Raw genomic sequence first — 21818 nt, 5'->3', positions numbered from 1 at the left:
GGAAATTACAAGGTCAAATGAAGAGACTCCAAATGGGCTGAATCAGAACAAGCTGCACTTCAGATAGAGGCCAAGAGACACCTGGAGAGAGTTAAATAATAAGGCCTTAGATAAGGCCAGGAAGTTTCAAGGGGGCTGCTAGTAATATCCTTGTCATCATCACCACAATAATAATGATAAATCAAAACAACAGCATTTATATTGGACTGTGTTTCCAGCACTGTCCTAAACACCTCATGTATGAACATATGAAATTTTCCCAGCAACCCTGTGAGGTAGGTATTGTTATCAGTCTCATCTCAAAGATGAAGAAAATAAGATAAGACAGCTTAAATAACTTGCCTAAGGCCACACAGCTGGAGTTCAGATTTGAACCCAGGCAGGCTACATGCAGCCCATGCTCCTAACCACCGACCTGCAAATTCTCATCCTTATGACTGCAGGCATTTAGTTACACATCTCTCATCAACTGCATGAACAGATAAACTACGTTTCATCAACCTAAGTTCTTAATGGCAACACCTAGACAAAAAAGACTAAATGAATTTTCTAAAAGACTAAAAAAGTACTCTGCCTAAACATGTATAGAACAGAAAGCACTTTTAAAGATAAAAATGCTATCCCCTGCTCTCTAGAAATTATGCTGGCTCCACAGGATTCAGTCCCTGTTAGTTAGAGTTTGGGCGTCTGCTTACATAAGAGCACTGACAGACAACGCAGATGTTGCACATTGGCATTTATGTGAAAAGGCACACAAGCCTGCTGACCAGGCCCTCCAAACAGAGCAGCCAACAATCCTAAGGCTAACCGAAGATTTATGGTATGAATTTGTCCCACACAAGGCAGCACCATTACTAAAATTCCTTAAACATGTGTATTCAAAATCTATAGTAACTCAGCAAGCAAAATTATACTTCAAAGTAACTTGTATGTAAATTAATTTCACATTTCACTTCACTTTAAAACAAGGGACCTTGTTAAAGCTAATTCAAGGAAACGGGTAGTTGTGAGTTAAATTAAAAAATGAAAAGCCAATTTTCACTTTAACAGGAGCTCTGCTATTTGCTCTTCTTCATAAACTGTATTTTCCATTTCAGAATCAAATGTCTTCAGGAAAGAATGAGTTCTGTTGATTCTTATAGGTCAAAAATCAGTCCAGTGTTATAAACACGTACAGATTTTTATTTAGGGATGAAAAGAAACTTAAGAGTATTTTAAATGCCATTTCTCCCAAATGGGCTTAGAAATCCAAACAAAATCTAATTTTTAACTTTTAAACTGTTGAGAAAAGGCGCTATGCACATACAGAAGCATAAATACAGATTAACAAGTGAATTTAACAAGATACTAAAATATAATGCACATGTGTTAGCAATCATTTGGAAGCACTAAATATATCAGTACTAATCCACGTCCCTTTAATATATGCTACAGACTTAAACATTTATATTTCCTACTTCTTTCCAGTAAATAATACTGTTCCCAAAAAAAGTTTTTTATTGAAGCAAGAATCTTAGAACGCAGCGCAAAAATGCATAAATCAGAGTGGTATCCCCAGGGGGATAGATACACATCCTCATTTGGTTTTGTAACTTAAGAGCAAACAAACAAGCCTTAGCAACAACAAAACCAAAGGATTCTTTATGTAAGCAGTTTAGATTTTAATCGTTTAAAGTGTTAAAAATAAATAGGAAAAGACCACCTAAAGTATTATGCAGAGAAATTTTACTTGCAACTAATCTACTGTTTGCTTTAGGAAAGAATGAAGTTCAAATAATATTACCAATGTCAATATAACAAAAATCTGGTCATTACAAACAGCAGTCAATGGCCTACTCGCTTAATACAATATTGGTAATGGCTGAATTCCAGTATAACAAAAGAGAGAAACCTAGCCTAGACGTCTACTGGAGTTCACTGTAACGGGATTTGAGCTATAATTAAATTTGATTAGTTTGGTTCAAACCTCAAGTTCAAAAGAATTATCAGCATGAATGGATGAAAAGCCCTTTTACACGGGCATTTTGAAAATATGAAAAGGGCTGACACAGCAAGCATCAAAGACTTTAAAAGCAATTGACCCTTCCCAGAGCAAAGGAGAAATGCTAACAGCTGAACCTCAGATGCTGCGTACAAAGAAAATAAAGTTCCAGATGGTTCAAAAGCCTGGTAGTTTATTAAATATTAAATACTATTATTTTTTAACTGGGTTTTCCCAGGGACAACTAAATGTGTCATCTACAAAACGTGAAAAAGGAGTCCAATTCTACCCCTGAAAATCTGAAGCAAATAAATACTCTCTTTTTCAAAATCCACCAGCAGCACGAGAAAGCTGCTCAAGGAGAGTACACATTATACTCCCAAGGAGTCAACGACAACCAAATAAGCATGATATTGAATTAAAAAAAAAAAAAAAAAACCTATCACCTAACAGTTCACAGAATTGAATATAGTATCATTTAAAGACATTTAACTCTTGCTCTATAAAAATGTTCACACGCGTGTGTGCACACGCACACACACACACACACATTTATACCCCTTGAATCACATTACATGTTTGGCATATCAGAAAGGAAGAAAAACAAAGTCAACCTGCTTGCAAATGTGGACTATAGAAATGAGTTAGTGACCGAGAGCCAACACAGATCTTAGAAGCAGTTAAAAAGTACTAGAGGACTTTACAATCAAGTTTGCTGTATTAAGTACATATAATACATATGAAAAAATGGGCATACAGATTCATGCAAATTAACTATTCATATAAATGTCCAAGCATATATATATATACATATGTATATATAGCATATAAGGCAGTAAGTGTATATATGTGTATGTGTGTACAGTCATGTGTGCACACACATACACAACCAATGGCCCCTTTTCAACAAAGTAAAGCTGGTTAACTCCATTTATATCCCCTGAATTCTTACAGGGCACCTCTCAATGAGCTTTTAGGTTATGATTCTCCCTTGTTACTGGGGTGCAGACAGGGCAGAGACAGTTTCATAAGATGGAAACATTCTGTGCCAAATGAAACAGGTGTGAGGTATCTCAGAGATGAAAGCAATTCTCCAAGTAACAATGTCATCCAGTAATGCTCTTTTGACGTGTACAATTTTGCTGTTCCTCTCTGAGATTTCACACAAAGCACAGTGTTTGTAATCTTTCCTAACAATGATGAGGAGTCTGACTGGAGCTCGTTTCTAGTGGTTTTTAGCTGATTTGTGCTGATTCAACAGTGATCTCACTTAAAATGGTAAGAAATCCAGCCGGAGCAGTCTGGCTGATTAAATGCTCTTTTATTAAAGCATTTTCCTTACAAGTAAGATCATTCTTTTTTTAAAAAATATTTTTTAGTTTTAGATGGACACAATACCTTATTTTATTTAATTACTTTTATGTTGTGCTGAGGATCAAACCCATGGTAGGCAAGTGCTCTACCACTACAAAGCCAGCCCAAGCAAAATCATTCTTAATATGATCTTTTATTTTGAAAACTATTTCAACTTTAAAATAATTCAATGTAATATCTTACCAAAAAAAAAAAAAAATTTCATGAAGAAATCAATCATATTGTTTTCCTTTTTGTTCATTAAAAGTATCATGCTGAAGGTGACAAAGACATGTCTTTCAGGAATCATTACATTAAAAAAATTATGACTTACCAAAGAAACTTTCACTAGAGAAGATTAACAACTAATATCAACAGCTTTTTAAATATTTTTTAGTTGGCAATGACCTTCGTTTATTTTTATGTGGTGCTGAGAATTGAACCCAGTGCCTCACATGTACTAGGCAAGCGCTCTGCCACTGAGCCATAACCCCAGCCCTATCAACAGTTTTTGTAATAATATTGAACATGTTTCATTTTTCTGATTCATCTCTTTAATGGTTGTAGAATTTATATTTCAAAACAGAGCACTGAATTTTTTTTTTTAAGTGCTGGTGATCAAACCCAGGGCCTTGCAAGCGCTCTACTACTGAGCAACACCCTCAGCTCCACAAGAAAAGCTTGTATCTGAACTTGGTACTGCCTAGTCCAATGTTTCTTATACTTCAACATTCATCAGAATCACCTGGAAGATATAAAACACAAATCTGAGCCCTATTTCGGAGATTGATTCAGAAGACCTAGGGTAGTCTTCGAATTTAGTCTCTGACAAGTTCCCAGGTAATGCTGCTGCTATTGGTCCAGGCATTACACTTTGAAAACTAGTAAGCTAGTTGATATTTTCATTCTCTGGAAAGACTTTTTCTTAAAGAGAAGTTGACATAAAGGAAGTCTATTGCAAGCAGAGCCCCAGTCTTAGAGACTACCTAGTTCAGGATTCAGCAAACTTTTTTTCTGTGAAGAGCCAGACAATAAATAGTTTACATTATTGCGAGCCATACAGTCTCTGTCACAACTACTTAACCATGGTATTTAGTGTGAGGGTAGGCAGACAAATGAAAGAGTGATTGAATGTCAATAAGCTTCGTTACAAAAACGAGGGTCTCAGAGGCTGGGGATGTAGCTCAATTGGTAAGAGTGCTTACCTCGCAAGCACAAGGCCCTGGGTTCGATCCCCAGCACCGCCACAAAAAAAAAAAAAAAAAAAATGAGGTCTGGTCTGAATTCGGCCCACAGATCATAGTTAGCAACCATTTTCAAATGAGGAAATCAATGCCCAGAATGACTGAAAAACTTCAGAAGGCATAAGACAGTAGACTGCATAATCACAAATAAGACCTGCAGTGCTCTGATGTCTGATTGTAGCAAAAAGACCACTGTTACAGTAACATTTGATGAGGGAAACTACAATGGAATGCATGGTAAAACCTCAGTAGTCTAATAAAAAGAAAAGATGACTTTACTCAACAAAACAGTATCTCATTGGAATTAACACATTATTATTTCTGATATTACTTCTAAAAAGAAGGCTTACGGAGTCAGAGGCTCTCACCACGGGGCTTGCCTGCATCCTACACCAGGCTGGGGCAGGGTCCGCACCCCACCTTCTAATCCCGGAGCGTGGAAAACAGGACTCGAGGATTTTTTGTTCTAACCTTCTTGGTCTTACCTTTCTCAGTCCATCTCCCATTAATTTGATGCCATTCCTTACATAAAGTCTTCCCAATACTAAAATTGTTTCACATTGCAGCCAAAAGAAGCATAAATTGGGATTTAAGAAAAAAACAATGATTTTGTTTATTTTTTGTCTATTAGGTTTGATCTTAATTCTAGTTATTAAACAATGTTAAACAAATATTTAATAACAAAATCAAACATTTCTTTTTTAAAACATGTTTATCTTAACCTTGTAAATATCAAAAAAATATACAACCATATATATACATAGAGAATTTTGTATGTGTGCACATGTATACAAACATAAGCACATGCATATACACACATAAACACATAATCTTCATGTTTTCACAGTTGCCTAAGCTTTTATTCTTAAGACCAGTATTTAAATAATATATTCAGCAATGGATAAGGTAATCTCTATGTACTGCTTTATAACTAGGTTATGCCACTTTATTTTTAAAATAAAGCTAATGCATACACATTAGGAAAACGAAAATATGCCAGCTTTGACTATCAAACACAAACTTTTTTCTAAAGTAGATGTAGTCAAAATGTGCATATCCCAATTCAGGATAAGAATGATGAGTCCTAAATCTGAAACAAAGTTTTGAACATGTTTGATGTATCCTGAAGCATGCATGAAAAAACATCTGTTATTTACAGATCAAAGCAACTCCGAGTATCCTAAAACAACTAGAGTGAAAAATGCCCAAATCTAATTTCATCCCTGTCCACACGCTTCTTTGAACTAATAATTCAGAGGATTGGTCAGTATGTTTAACTAATTAACATGCTTAATGCTTGCCAATTTTGATGGCTCTAATTCTTTATTTTAAGAAGCAGAATATAAATAATAGTTTTTATAACACATGGAAAAGCAAATTTGAGAAAAGTTAAGACTAGTCCCAGTTGACAAAGTCATGTGTAATGAACATTGCCTCAAAAAGCCCCATAATGTAAGGGACTCCTACTTAAATACTCTCTAAACTGTGAAATGGGCTATAAGTTATTCAGGAGTTTTGATTGGATGAGACTAATTCAATAACTTTTTATTCTGCATCCAACCATTCTTTGTAAGACTTGGCTTATATCTAACTTTACCTCAATATAAAGAATCACAGTAGGCTAGAGCGCCGGCGGTGACCGAGGCGACAGCGGTGACCCAGTGAGAGGAAGGCGGGGACGACAGCAGATCGCTGTCCTCGGGGCTTGGGTTGGAGCTGGAAATTTAAAATAGTTTGGAGTCAACACTGATTCCAACCATGGGTTTGTCAGCCTCTACTCCTGCTGTTACAGTTCAGACCTCAAAAGCTTCAGATCATCAGGCAGCATCACCACCTTCAGGATGCCCAATGCATGAAGGGAAAATGAAAGGCTGTCCAATGAGTGCGGAACCCTCTGCTCAAACCTGTGAGAGCAAAACACACTCTGTGCCTGCCCACCAAGATCGTGCATATGAGTATGTGGAGTGTCCTGTTACAGGCGCTGCTGCTAAGAATAAGGAGAACCTGGATCCTTCAAATCTGATGCCACCACCTAATCAAACACCAGCCTCCAGATCAGCCCTTTCCTTTGTCTACCGTCAGAGAGGAAGTCATCCATTCCACGAGCAGATTCAGAGAAAAAAGTGGGTTTATCCTTCTGAACAGATATTCTGGAATGCAATGTTGAGGAAAGGGTGGAAGTGGAAGGATGAGGATATTAGTCAGAAAGATATGTATAATATCATTAGAATTCACAATCAGAACAAGGAACAGGCTTGGAAGGAGATTTTGAAGTGGGAAGCTCTTCATGCTGCGGAGCGTCCCTGTGGTCCATCATTGATCCGATTTGGAGGGAAAGCAAAAGAGTATTCACCAAGGGCAAGAATTTGTTCCTGGATGGGGTACGAGTTGCCCTTTGACAGGCATGATTGGATCATCAACCGCTGTGGCACGGAAGTTAGATATGTGATAGATTACTACGATGGTGGCGAAGTCAACAAGGACTACCAGTTCACCATCCTGGATGTCCCGCCCTGCCTTGGATTCGCTCTCAGCAGTATGGGACAGAATGAAAGTTGCTTGGTGGCACTGGACATCATAACCACTGTTTTGTTTGTGATGCAAAGTATAAACTATTTTTTTTCTGAGAGATACATTAAAACTATTTTCCCAAACTGAATTGCACTCACAATGTAATGGGACCTTCAAGTGGGTAATCACACTTCATCCTCCACTTAGCAAAGGACCCTTGCTCCATTCAGTTTTGAGCTGCATTTGCCTTGCAGTTTTTACAGATCGTTCTAAGTTTTTTCTCTCATTTGGTTTAAGTGGGAAGCAAGTCCCTCAGTTTGTCCCTTAGCTGCAATATTGCCTGTGTATTTCATCTAGAAAAGTCTGAAAAAGAGTTCTTAGAAAGTGAAGAAAGCTGCTTTTTTCTTATTGTTTTCTCAGGAATATTTGAGAGGTAAAACCTGAAAGCCAGTGCACTGCTCATGAACTTTTACCTGGTCAAACCTTTAACTAAAATCATTTATTATAGATAAGCAATATCTTTTTTATAAAAGACTATTATTCTGAAGTCCCTACAATTTAGTCGAGACCCTGAAAAATGCAAAGCCATAGCCTTGCACTCAGCAAGACTAAGGCATGTATTGGCTCTCTAAATTCTCATTTATATGCATTTTTCAGATTGGGCCTTGTTAAAGAAGTTTCAACTCACCATGAGGTGCTGATGCAAATACTTTGAAACATATATTTTAATTTTTAAAATACTTTCCTATTGTTCTGATATGTAACTCTGCTCCCCCAAAATAGGTCTCTTCATTGTCCCTAGAATTTCAAATATTCCAACTTTGAGTCCCATTCCTTCCTCCATTGGAAGCCTTCCCCCTGGTTGAGCTAATCCAGATTTAGAAATCTGGCTCAAGTCACAGTGCCAGTGATTATACTTAGCTGAGTATTAACATTCATAAGAAGAGTTTTTCTCACATGTAGTATGTTTGCATCAATTCACTGTCTCAATTTTTATGTTCTCAGAAAGCTTTAAGCTTGCTGTTGAAATTTCTTGTATCAATAACCCAAAAACTGTTTGTTCTAATTATAGCAGCATGTTACAAGTGACTGTTTTTAAAAGTGTTAATATTAAATCCTTTAATTTATCCTGAATACTGTATTGTTAAATTAGTGGATGGAATTAGCAGTCTATGAGTGATTAATTTGGTATGGATTTCTTGGGTGTGCCAGTTTTGTGTGGAGTTTCAAGAATCCATCAAGCTTAAGTTCTACATGTCAGAATATTTGTACATTTTTAAATAAAGCTGATAGTTAACAAAAAAAAAAAAAAAAAAAAAAAAAAAAGAATCACAGTAAAGTACTCCTGATAAAAGGTTAACTTCTTTTGTTTGGATTGCAATGAGAAAAAATTCATTCAAGATCATCTAAGTGAAATTCCATACCTAAGAGACAAGGGCAAAATGTATGCCTTTACTATCCACACATTTGAGTCCAGGGCCACATTTCTTACAAGATTCTCCTAACAGTTACTTGTAAGAATCAATGAAAAATCCATAAGAAACAGGCTACTAAGTCTTTAACAGTGTTAGTTCGCTAATACCACCAAGATGGGGAGAAGGGGCAACTGATACCAAGTGGATTTTTTTTTTAAGTTTTTCTACTCCATATGGATAATCTAAGATGACCCATTCCTACAATTTGTGTAAGAACAATACAACAGGGCATTTCAAACAAATTCCACTTTGTCTACTCTACTTTTTTACTCTAACTTAAGTCAGAGTTAACACACACATCCTGGGGTTGAAGTCCCAACCCCATAGGAGTTCAGAACATGTAATCATGTGATTCCAGGCAGGACATCAAAGCTGAGCGTTTTGGTATCTTTGCCTTATCCACAGAAGTTAGGTGAATGTCAAGGTATTTTACTATGTGACTGTGTACCAAAAATAAATTTTAAAAATACAACCTACCTATGTAGGTACCCAACCTATGTAAAGAAACAATGCTAACTACATTATAAATCAAAGTTAGTCAAAGAACTGACCTAATTTACTGATGTATACAAATTAATTTGCAAGCAAACAGGCATCCTTGGAAAAACAGAAGAAAAATGTGAAAGACACTTAAATTTGGGAATGCTTTTAGGGTGGGGGAGTGGAGGAGGATAATTACTCGTTTTAGGGAAAAAAAATGGAAGACATATATATTTGAAGACATGTTTTTAGAAATCCCGTCCTATCCGTATAAAGAAAAAGGGAAGTGTCTTAGAAAATCAAAAACACTATCCTTCAAGATAGATGTTTAAAAACATGAAACCAGATACTGCCTAGACCATGGTAAAGAACCAGTACATACCTGTTCCAGAAAAAGACCCCACGAATATGATCAACCAGAGAAGATGCAAAAGAATTTCAGTGGAGAAAAGGCAATCTCTTCAATAAATGCTGTTGGAAAACTGGACACCCACATGCAAAATAATAAACCTTGACTTGTAAACCTCTCCCCTTAAATAAAAATCAACTCAATGTGGATTATAACTATAAATGTAAAAGATAAAAACCATTAGAAGAAAACAGAACCTTCAGGACTTGAGAGTTATGCAAAGAGCCCTTATACATGTACCAGAGTACCATTCATAAAAGAAAAATATTGATAAAATGAATCTTATCAAAATTCAAAACTTGTACTTTGCAAATAATACTGTTCATAGAATGAAATCACAAGCTACAGATTACCAGGAGGTATCTGTAAGTCACATAAGTGACGAGGACTAGTAAAGTAACATAAAGAACTTTTGAAATTCCATAGTAAGAATAAACAACCCGTTAAAAAATGGGCAAAAAACCTGCAGGGATACTTTACCAAAAAAGATGCGAGGATGGCAAACGAGCTATGAAAAGTTATTCAGCATCATCAGCCACTGGGGAAATGAGGGTAAACCACTATGGGATACGAGTCACAGTACCAGAATGGCTCAAATAAAAACTCCAACACATAGGCACAATAGCCAAACTACCCGGGCCCATCAACAATGAATGGACACAAAACATAGTTGGCACACACAACAGAATATCATTTAGCCACAGAAGGAATGAAGGTCTGATACATGCCATAATGTGGATAAACTCTGAAAATATTATGTCAGGTGAAATAACCAGACACAAAAGGACAAGTATTATATGACTCAATTATATGAATTATTGAGAATAGGCAAACTCAGAAAAAGACACCAGACTAGGAGTTACTAAAAGCTGCTTAGTGAGTACGATTTCTATTTGGGGTGATGAAAAGGTTTTGGTAATAGTGGTGATGGTTGTGAAACAGGGACCCCATGGAAATCAGGATCACTTTTAAGGGATTAAAACTTCTTAAATGTCCACCAAAGGAAGCCAGGCACGGTAGCACATGCCTGTTATCCCAGAAGCTCAGGAGGCTGAGGGAGAAGTATCACAAGTCCGAAGACAGCCTCAGCAATTTTAGTGAGGACCTAAGCAACTCTGAGAGACTTTGTCTCTAAATAAAATATTTAAAAGGTCTGGGGATGTGGCTAAATGGTTAAGCACCTCTGGGTTCAATCCCCAGTACAAAAAAACACTTCTCAAAGTAAATTAAGTAGCCAAATTAGCACAGTCTTATGGGGTTAAGAGCCATGCCAAAAAATCAGAGGAGTTGAAAAGTGAACCAATCCTGCCAGGTACTATGGCACACGCCTGTAATCTCAGAGACTGGGGAAGCTGAGGCAGGAGGATGCAAGATCAAGGCCAGCCTCCGCGATTTAGTAAAACCCTGTCTCAAAATAAAAAACCAAAAGAACTGGGATGGAGCTCAGTAAAACATCCCTTGGGTTCAATCCCCAATATCAAAAAAAGTAAGACTAAAAAATGAAAGGGAACCAATCTTCAAGGCTGCGGGAGTAAGAACGCTCCAGGAGCTGGGAAGGCTGAGCTAACGTCTCAGCTTCTGGCATCATGTGGTCAGCAGAAACACTGAGCAGCTAGAGCCAGACAACGCAAAATCACCAAAGGCCACTGAGACATAAAAATGGTCTGCCCCATTCTGAAGATAATTTCAGAAACCTTCCCAGGTGATAAAAGGCAATTACAGGTGGTGAGTGACAATCAGGTGCACAGACTAGTCACCCACAGTCACCTTTACTTACTAGTACAGTACAGGGTACACACACCCCTAGCCGGAGACAAGATGGTGATAAGGCCTGCGCGACATAAAGCAGCAGGATGAGGAGGAGCGCAGGTGCGACTGAAATCCCACCTCCACGTGTGATGACAGACCAGGTTCCGGCCGACCCACAGAAGCCACCAAAGCTGCACACCTCTGCCTCTGCCTGAGCCAGCCTGGCACTTTTGTCTCCCTTCTGTCTCAAACAAATGCCCCCAGTAAGCAGCCCTGTCCTTTCTCAGTGTGCCTCTGCCCGATTCTTCTGGTAGGGAGCACAAGAACCCACGGAGCAGACAACAGCTGCACAAGTTCATGGACATAACTAGTGACACTGACATTTACACTTTAGATAGTTAAAATGGCAATTGCATGTGTTCCTATTTCACTGTGATTTTTAAAAAATTCTTTTCCAAAAGGACTGAAAAAGCAACATAATGGTAAGGAGATGGGAACCACTTGTCATATTTTCTGGTGGGAACTTAAAATGGAACAATTGCTTTGAAATGTTTGTTTTCACTTGACCTGCAAATTTTACTCTCAGATAATATCCAAGAGCCAGTGACGACAGGTGTCCACAGAAAGATCTGTGCATGAACACTCTTACCTATCATGATACGAGTGTTGCATGAGTATGTACATTTTTCATGGCTGTACATGTATGATGTGTGCATTTAATGTACAGGAATTTATATAAAATACACCACGCAAAATACAATGGTAATCAAGGATAAAAAGTTGGTAGAGAGCCAGGCATGGTGGTGCACGCCTGTAATCCTAGCACTCCGGAGGGCTAAGGCAGGATGATGGTAATCTGAAGTCAGCCTTAGTAACTTAGCCAGACCCTGTCTCAAATTTTTAAAAAATAATAAATTTTACTTAGCTCAGTGGTAAAAGCACCCCTGAGTTCAATCCCCAGTACTGAAAACAAACAAACAAACAACAATAACAAAAAAGAGAGATGAAATAAAACCAGAATAGTGATTACTGTTTCAGCTTGGTGTTAAGCACTTCAGGGTCCATTATACTAATGTATTTACTCTGTAGGGGTCTCGAATTTTTCCATGATAAAAAATAAGTATGCAAATGAAACCTGACTAAATTCTCATTATTTAAAATTAATATACAGAAGCTCAGTCAAAGTGAATGCCATTAACAGTCTTGAATGTATCTTCTCATTTATCTCCACACCATGTAGTTTTTTGTTTCTGATTAAGCATTATTACTACATAAAGAGCTCTAAAATTTGTTTTCCTAAATTATGTCTTAGAAATCTTTCCATGTTGATTATACAGACCTATTGTTCTTTCTGACCATTATATCTCATAATATGTAACTGTCCCTTATTGATGGTTTATTTCCAGTTTTTGTTCTCATAAAACCACTATTTTCATTCAATCATTTTGAATGTGTGGGACATTCTAGATACATAATACAAATTGTAAGTACATGATTTCTGAGATGCCTAACAAAAACCCGAGAGGCTAAGGCCCACCACTTAACACTTCCTATATACAACCATCCTTAGAAAATGCCCAATGTTAACATTCAGCAGTATTCCAATGCAAAGAAATCTTCTTTTAGGTATCAAGTTTCATTTAACCAAACGATTAAAATGAAATTCAAAAAATATACCATTCATATTAACTCACTCCTAGTGATGTTCAATACTTGCTTTAAAATTTGATTCTTTAGGAGTCTATAAACATTATTTGAGCAGAAATTATAGTATAAAGATTTAGCAACCAATGTCCCATTGAGCAAAACACAGATTGAGCACCCCTAATTCAAAAATATGAAATTTGCAATGCTGAAAAAACAGAAAGTTTTTTGAATGCTGACTTGATGCTGAAAGTAGAAAATTCTATACCTGACCTCATGTGATAGACTGTAGTTGAACACAGGTGCACTAAAAATATCTTATAAAATTACTTTCTGGCTATGTGTATAAATGAAAGAAACAAATTTCATGTTTAATTTTGGGTCCCATCCCTAAGATATCTCATTATGTGTATGCAAATATTTCAAAATTCAGAAATATCTGAAACAGTTCTGGTCTCAAGCATTTCATATAAGGGATACTAAACATGCTGTCACAAGCAGAAACAAGTTACACCTAAACATAAAAAATTTTAATAAGGAATTATTTGTGTTCGTTGAAATTCTTAAGAAAAAATATTAGAAAGATTTGAAAAAGTGTTTTGAAATTATTAACACAGGACAGCAGGTGGTGGCTGGAGCTCACTGGTAGAAAGTGTGCTTAGCTTGCAGTGCAGCCCCGGGTTCAACATCCAGCACTCCCTCCCCCCAAAAATGGTAATTCATAAACATATACGCACATGTACACACGTACACACATACACTGATGCCTTCAGTGATCCTTTTATTTTTACTGGCTTCTTCGAAGGAACTGAGGAGCATGCCACAATTGTTAATCACTTGGCAATTAGGATTATCCCCTGCTAACAAACCCGAAATTCCTTTTTGTGCATAAGAAGTAAGTGAAGAAGTTCATTTTTCGTTCTTTGCATAGTCATTCCAAGTATGTTAAGCAGAGTGTTGATTTAAGTCCTTGAAGAAAATAGCAAGGGAGGTGTTTGACACTTGGAAATTCCAAAACTAGAATTCCTGTCAAGATGTTAGAGCCTGGCAGTCAGGAAACATGTTTTCAGTTGGAATTCTCATGCAGCAAATATTGCAAAATATAATCAGGTTGCTTTAAGCTTTTATTTTTTGCACTTTTTTGCAATTGACATTAGCATGTACAGTTCACTTGACCTTTCCATCTACACTGCTTCCTTCCAACAGCACATTTTAGCATTTTTTTTTTTACCCAGAGAGCAACAAGAGAAAAAACTGAATAACCAAACCTTCAAGAAATACTATAATAAACAGTAAGTTGCTTATTATTCTACAAGTGTCTTTATTAACAAAGACATGTGTTAATTATCCAGGCTTTCCCTACTTCTGAAGTAACTTTTCTGAAAATAAGGATGGCTTCCTAAACTTTAAAAAGTTAAAATAAATAAAATGTAAAAACTAGCCAGGAGGCAAAAAAGTTCTGAGTTAATAATCAAATCACCCTGTGTGCATTTATGCAAAATCACAATTTCCTACTTATGCTGCCTTGCTCAGCACCATCCCTAACTTCCTCAAAACAACCAGCAGGTGTTAAAAGCACCTACTTATGCATGATAATGATTTTATTGTGCATGATTTTCTTCTTTCTCCCCCCACTCCCAACCCTAAATTCAGGTTTATTTGAAGCAATTCAGACTTCAATGATTCTTAAGAAAAGGTTCATAAGACATCCTCCAGTCTCTGCAAAACACTACTTTTAAACAGATCTTATGATACAAACAATGTGTACTGTTCATTAGGCTGGACATTTTTATTTAAATGTGTCCAGCTACTGTGTATGATTTTTAAAAACAAACTCATAGGGAAGCAATATTAATGGATTATAAATGTAGAGAATTAAAAAACAACAATCTTTTGTATTAACATTCTTAGAAATTTGGCCCACAGATGACAGCTGACTTCAGGTACCTGCTGCCTGGCTAGTGTGGCAGAGGGGGCATGGCCCATTGCTGGCCCGTGTAATCTGCACATGCCTGCTCTGAGTCTGGAGGCCCCCAGAGAAACAGATGTCTCCTCAGAATTAAACCATTCTAAACTGAGACTTGAGAATCATGCACGTTATGTTCAAAAGTGGTAGGCTGGCAGTGGGTGTTTCTGAGTATAATACAACAGTTGTTTCTTAGCACTTATTTAAAAAAGCCATCTCCAAAAGCCAAAAGCCGAATGTTTTCTCTGATAAGTGGATGCTAATTCACAATGGGATTGGGGGGTGTCTAGGGAAGGAGAGTTACCTTTAGATTAGGTAGAGGGGAGAGAAGGGAGGAGGGGGCTTGGGGGTAGGAAGAACAGCAGAGGATGATTCAGACATTATTACCCATGTACATATTAGTATCTATACCACCAGTGGTATTCTACAGCATGTGTAACCAGAAGAATGAGAAATTATACTACATTATATATGATGTATCAAAGTGCATTCTACTGTCATGTGTAACTAATTAAAGTGAATTTTTAAAAAAGCACTTTAAACAAATTTTACTTGTAGATGGACACAATACCTTTATTTTATTTATTTAATTTTTATGTGGTACTGAAGATGAAACCCAGTGCCTCACACATGCCAGGCAAAGTGCTCTACCACTGAGCTACAAATAAAAAGCACTTTTGACAGCAGTGCCATTAACATAAACTGACAACAAGAAGGCTGAGTGGCAACACATCCCTGACCAATTACACTACGGTCAGAACCAAGGAGGGACTGGGGGCACAAGAAGGGACGCAGTAAGCTGGCTGAGAGCAGGTACAGGGAACATATCTGGCTTCTCCTCATCTTACTCAATGTCCTGGAAGGAGAGTGCCCAATAAATATCCGTCACCTGAGTGAGCGGAGGAAAGGCAAAGGAAGGGAGGGAGGAAGAGCAGACAGGTAGGGCTGGTGGCCAAGCTCAGGAGGTAATCGGGGTCTCCTGGCTCCAGGCTCAAGCAGCGCTCTTTCCACTCATCACATGCTGATTTACACATACTAGTTAGAACAATGTTTTGAGAGCAGAATAAGAAAAAAAGGAAAAGTCAAGATTGATCAATACGAAAGGAAGAAAATGTGAGAGCAGATCCTAGTCAATCATATTTTTCAGTCAGGGAAGCCAACGAACCGGGGTACACCACACACACACTCCAGGAAACACCAGCTTGGAAAGTACTCTGTAAATGCTTTCCCAGTTAACTTTTAATTGTGATAATAACAATTAAAGCCCAGGTGTCGAGAGCTATAAATAATTTGCTTCCAACAGAATACTTCTGGAGAGAGTTTAGTGCACTAGAAGAGGAATAATAATATACTGCCCCTGATTTAGCAGATAGCTTTTACTAGTTATCTTTATTTTACTAGTTTATCTTCTCCTCAGTTGTGGGGTGAATTAGGACCCATTACATAATTTGAGAACACTCTACCACAATACCAGTGTTTACCCCTAATTATAATAATAGTTCATTTGTATCAGTCAATTAAGAGAAAAATTAGGAGACAGAAAATTACAGTGTATAGTCAGATGCAGATTTTGAAATAAAGTAGAAAATTAATATTAGCTAATAAAAGGAGGAGTAAGAAATGAAGCCAGATTATCAGTCAGCTTTGCTATAGTCACAAAGCAGCCATCGAATCTCAGTGGCGTACACCAAACTTCTACTTCCCAGTCAGGTGATCTGTCAGCTACAGGCTGGTTATGGCTGCCTTCAAGGCAGTGGCTTTGGGTCCCTGTGTCTTCTCGTCCCAAGACCTCATTAAGAGAGGCCAACATGCCATTCTCAAGGCAGAAATCAGGAGCCAGAGGGCTGACAGTCACGCCTCTGAAATCTTCTGCTCAGGACTGGTACACCTCTCTCTCCTGCTTACATTCCACTAGCCAAAGCAAACACCACCACACTGGGCAACAGGACAGGTGGATGCCACCAATCATGCAAGACCCGCGAGAAGGATCATCAGGGAAGGCAGCTGTTAGATCAGTAGCATCTATCCTAGGGGGCTTCTACCTCCCATGCCTAAGCCTTCTCTCCCAACTACTGGTAAGTCTAGGACAGAACACACATCTACACTGGCAAAGGAATGAAAAAATATGGAAAAAAATCCAGGCCACCAAATACATTAGAAGATTGTAACTTGAGTCACCAAATACATTAGAAGATGGTAACCTGAGCCAGGTGTGCTGGCACATGCCTATAACCCCAACAACTCAGGAGGCTGAGGTGGGAGGATTGCAAGTTTGAAGTCAGCCTCAGCAACTTAGCAAGACTCTACTAAAAATAAAAATAAAAAGGGCTGGGGGTGTGGCTCAGTGGTTAAGCACCCCGGGTTCAATTCTGTTACCAGAATTAAAAAATAAAGAGAAGATGGTAACCTGAACTCACCTCCCTTTACCTCCTACCCTTTTCACTGTTTTGCTGCTATGGACCACAGGCCTCAAGCCTCAAGCTAAACACATGTAAAGTACAGAGGAGGGCTCTCTGGTGTACCAAGAATGGAACAGAAGCATGTGTGGTTTTATTTTCTAGGATCTGGACTAGTAGCTAAAGACCAGTTTCCTGGAACCCTGGAACAAGGACTATAAAGTAATATTTCTAGGGAAAGGCTGGCCTGCAGAGACTGATGTTCCTCAGTGATGAACAGGGGGGCAGCATACCTGTGTCTCCTGGATTCACGAGAGGCCAGGAGCAGACAAGGGCTGTAATGAGATCACAAAGAAAATATGACATCCAGGAAAGCTGAGCTTCAGAAAGACAATGATCAGCTGAGACAATGGGACTAAATCCATAACCAAACAAAGCTGCTGGAAGAGAAGAGGCCAATCTGGTCAACACATAATAAGGGAAGTTAGGGAGATTTAACTACACCAGAAAGAAGCCTTCCTGCATTTAAAAACAGGATTTTCCAAATAAACCTTACAGCAGATTAACTGAAGGAAAGAATGGGTCATGGCAAAGTTTCAAAACTGCAATCTAGAAAATCAAATGGGAAAAAAAAAAAAGAAAAAAGTAGAAAGATAGAAATAATGACAGAAAAGATGAGAGACTTGGAGCACAGCTCCAATGAGAGGAACAGCAGGGCCAGCAGAAGATGAAAAGGTGGAAGAGAGGCAATAATAGAAGATACGTCAGAAGAAGACTGGGCCCAAAGGAAGACCTCGGTCTGCATATTGGAAGAGCTCATTTTGTTCTAGAAACATACCCTATCAAACTCCTGAACTATGGAAAAAATGTGCAAGCTTGGAGGTCAAAAGAACATACCTTACAGAGGGGTAAAATCAGGGAGGCACCAGGTTTCTCACCTGCACCCTGAGGCCACCACAATGGCTCTCGGACTCTGGGAGTAAAATGGCAATGCCCAAACACCACACCTGTCACCTGTCAGGAAAGAAAGGTAGGCATATACACTCGGGAAATGTATCACCCGCATATTTCATGCAGGAAAATACCCTACGGGCTCTGATTAAAGTACAGGCCAGGGGCCGTGACACACGCCTGTAGTCCCAGCTCCTCCAGAGGGGGAGGCAGGGGGATCGCCTGAGCCTAGGAGTTGAGGGCCAGACTGGGAAAAAAGAGACCCCATCTCCTTAAATGAAATAGAAGAGAGACCAGAGAATAACAGTAAGAAATAAATCTTGTATATATACTCACACTTGCTTTTTCTCTATATACAGTTTCAATATCTGTACTGTTTTCACTGAATCCATCCACTATAAGAACACCAAAATGCTGCCAAATAAAATTATAAACCTAATTCTAGGAAGTCATTCACTGTAAGGTATATTCTCAATTTCAGAGATGCTAAAATGCAAACAAAAAATGTGTTTTAAAATGATCAATTATAGGAATATACTACATAAGATGGCGTGTGTGCATATTTTTTTTATTTAAATGAGCAAAGATTAACCATCTGGCAGCATGTAATGAATTCTAAATAAGAATACTTGAGATATGTCAGACATACGTAAGTGGTAACTATTATACGAATGGCGGTGACTGAATTGCAGGTATTACTATCTCAGCAATAGGGAAGAATTGGGAGAAGGGACACCTAGAGGATGAGTAAAAAAATCCTCTACGTCTCAGCTGAGTGGGGGAGAGGGGCAGAAGAGGAAGGAAGTGAAAGCACTCCAAAGCTCTCACCTGCATGTGGAGGGGCACAAGCAGAGCCACGGGGACCAATCACAGCAAAGTCAAATTGTAGGGTGTGTCACTGGTACCTTATTTTAAAATAATGAATAGCACATGAATGTTTCTAATTATGAATACAGGGAAAGAAAACATAATCACTAGAGGAATCAAAATGTACAGAATTTCCAAAGTAACAAGAATTTTTAAAAAAGGAATCCAAAATAACTTGATCAAACCAGAAAAATTAAGAAACTAAAATATATAGCAAATAAAGCAAAATTAAAGATTTATACAACACATGAAGAAAATTAATTACTCCATTAAAAGACCTAGTTATACTTTATTTAAAAAGAAAAATGAAAAAGTGATGAATATTAAAAATAAACAGATATGCATAGAAATTAGGTTAAAAAGGTTTAAATGACTAAGATTTTTTTTTTTTTTAAAAAGGATATTAGGTAAGGATAAAAGCCATGATCTATGAAGTATGTCACAAACCCATACTCAATGAACTTCCCCCGCAAAAAAGGCTAAATGATTCAAGAAATGAAGCGAGAGGGATGCCCGCTGTCAGCAAGTCTTCACTCCTGAAAGGGGCTGGTGTCCACAGCCAGCAGGAGGGCGGACCATTTTGTAGAAACATGGGAAAAGGAAGGCAGGGGGGAGAAAGGAAAGAGCCCCTCCTACTCTTGACACATGACTTTTGTCTTGGAAAATGCCACGGTTTCTACTCACACAGCTGTGAATTTAATCAGAAAATTGAGCAATGTCACTGGTCACAAAGAAAATTTAATACTCAATACATTTTAAAGTGTTCTGTCAATTAAATCCTTAAAAAAAGTATATGGGGTGAGGGTCCATTCACAATGGTAATATAAGCTAGAAAGTATCTAGAATTCACTAAGAGTAGCACATGACCAATGATATATTAAATATATAATATTAAATCATATCGAGACAGAAAACAAGCTCTGAAAAATAAAATGGAGAAACTACACTGCATTCTTATTAGTTCTCCCAAGATGAATATATACATTTAATATTCTTTCATTCAGAAAAGCTCACTCTTTTAATCCTATATTAATCCTAGTACTTCTATGCAAAAATAAATGCCCAGGCATGGCCAAGAATATTTTGAAAAAAAGAAGGAAGAGAAGGGAATGGAAAGTGGAGGCAGATTCAGGTTGAGTTATCAAAACATACTATAATTCTAATCAAATCAATACCTTAGTAGCCTAAAAGTAAATTAAAACTACTAACATAGGCAAATAAATCTGAATATATGTGAGAATTTAATTTACAAAAAAGTAGGTAAAGAAGCTGACATAATCAATGACAACAGAATAAAATGGGGCCCTCTCTACTCCAGGTAAATATAAAACAATTTGTTTTGACAAGAAAAACACTTGCCAAGAAAAGAAATACATAACCGAACATATAAATATTCTATAGGTAAGGAAGACCTTAAGTCTAGAAGCTAAACTGGAGAAGAAAAACATATCCAACTATATTAGTCTGTAACCCCAGCTACTTGGGAGGCTGAGGCAGGAGGACCACAAGTAGAAGGTTAATCTTAGCAACTTAGCAATACCCTGAATCAAAACAAAAAGTAAAAACTGAGGGTGTAGCTCAGTGGTGAAGCACTCTGGATTCAATCCCCAGTACCACCAAATTAAAAAAAAAAAAAAAAAAAAAAAGTTACATTTCTATAGCAAACAACAAACAAAACACAACGGAGACTTAATAATTACAAAAAACTATTATGAACTCATAAGATGAACACCCAGGGGTAAAGAACAAGTCACAGGAAAAGAGCAAATTCACAGAACAAATCACAGTGGTGGATGTTGCCAACTGAACTACCAGTGAGGTGTCATATTAGATAGGTAAAAGTATCTAATATATCCCTTGCAAGCAGGCACAGAAGGAAAAGGCCTTCTCACACACTGTTTATACACCTGCGAACTGCTAACTTTTAAAGAATGGACTCCAGAAATGTCTATTTTCAAAACATATCTTTAGATTCAATAATCTCACTCTAGAAGAATATACCATAGAAATAAAGCATCATAAGGATATTCAAAATGTTTACTGCAACACTGTTCACACTGACTAACCTAGAAACAAATGTCATTAATGGGGAAACAGCTGGATACAGTAAAATAACAAAACTCTACCACAAATAAGCATAAGAATGTATTAGAACTATAACAGTTGACATGAGGATTTGAACGGATACTGTTGAGAAAAACATGTATAATGTAAAGCCCCTTTTATAAAGCAGAAAATAAAAACTATTCATATGATTATGACAGTATGGAAGCAAATATAAAAAGATACACACAGTGCCAGGCATGGGTGGCACACTGCCTATCATCCCAGTGACTTGGGAGGCTGAGGTACAAGGATCACAAGTTCAAGGCCAGACTCAGCAATTTAGGAAGGCCCTAAGCAATTTAGCGAGACCCTGTCTCAAATTTTTAATTAATTAATTATTAAAAAGGGGGCTGTGGCTCAGTGGTTAAACACACCTGGATTTAATCCCCAAAACAAAAAAAAAAATTATGATGAAAGGATACATACAAATACATGCACACATATTAGGTTGTTAATCTGGACTATGGGAAGTAAAAAAGAGGAGAGGAAGTTGAGCAATGAAGTAAAAGGAAAAGCAAAAATCCCAACTCATGGCACATATGGTTTTAATCATCTTTAGACAATTTTTTAGAAATTAATATATATGACTGTATTTTTAAACAGACATCATTAGAAACAATTGTTTTGGCAGCATAGGACATTAAACCCAAAGGCTGCACCTGCTAAGCAGGCATTCTACCATTATG

General features: G+C 37.6%; 1 protein-coding gene and 1 pseudogene across 6 annotated transcripts in view; one reads left to right on the top strand and one right to left on the bottom strand.

Annotated features, from left to right (window-relative positions):
* The window catches only part of SLC25A26 (solute carrier family 25 member 26), a 192892-nt gene that overhangs the window by 81764 nt on the left and 89310 nt on the right, over positions 1-21818 (bottom strand). The window lies entirely within an intron of this gene.
* On the top strand, positions 6211-7325 carry LOC306646038 (holocytochrome c-type synthase-like; annotated as a pseudogene). The gene has a single exon. The product of its transcript is annotated as a holocytochrome c-type synthase-like (transcript).

Source organism: Sciurus vulgaris (assembly GCF_902686455.1).
Source record: "Sciurus vulgaris genome assembly, chromosome: 16".
Lineage (NCBI taxonomy): Eukaryota > Metazoa > Chordata > Mammalia > Rodentia > Sciuridae > Sciurus > Sciurus vulgaris.
The sequence above is the reverse complement of the archived record's forward strand: the minus strand, read 5'-3'. Positions and strand labels throughout refer to the sequence as shown.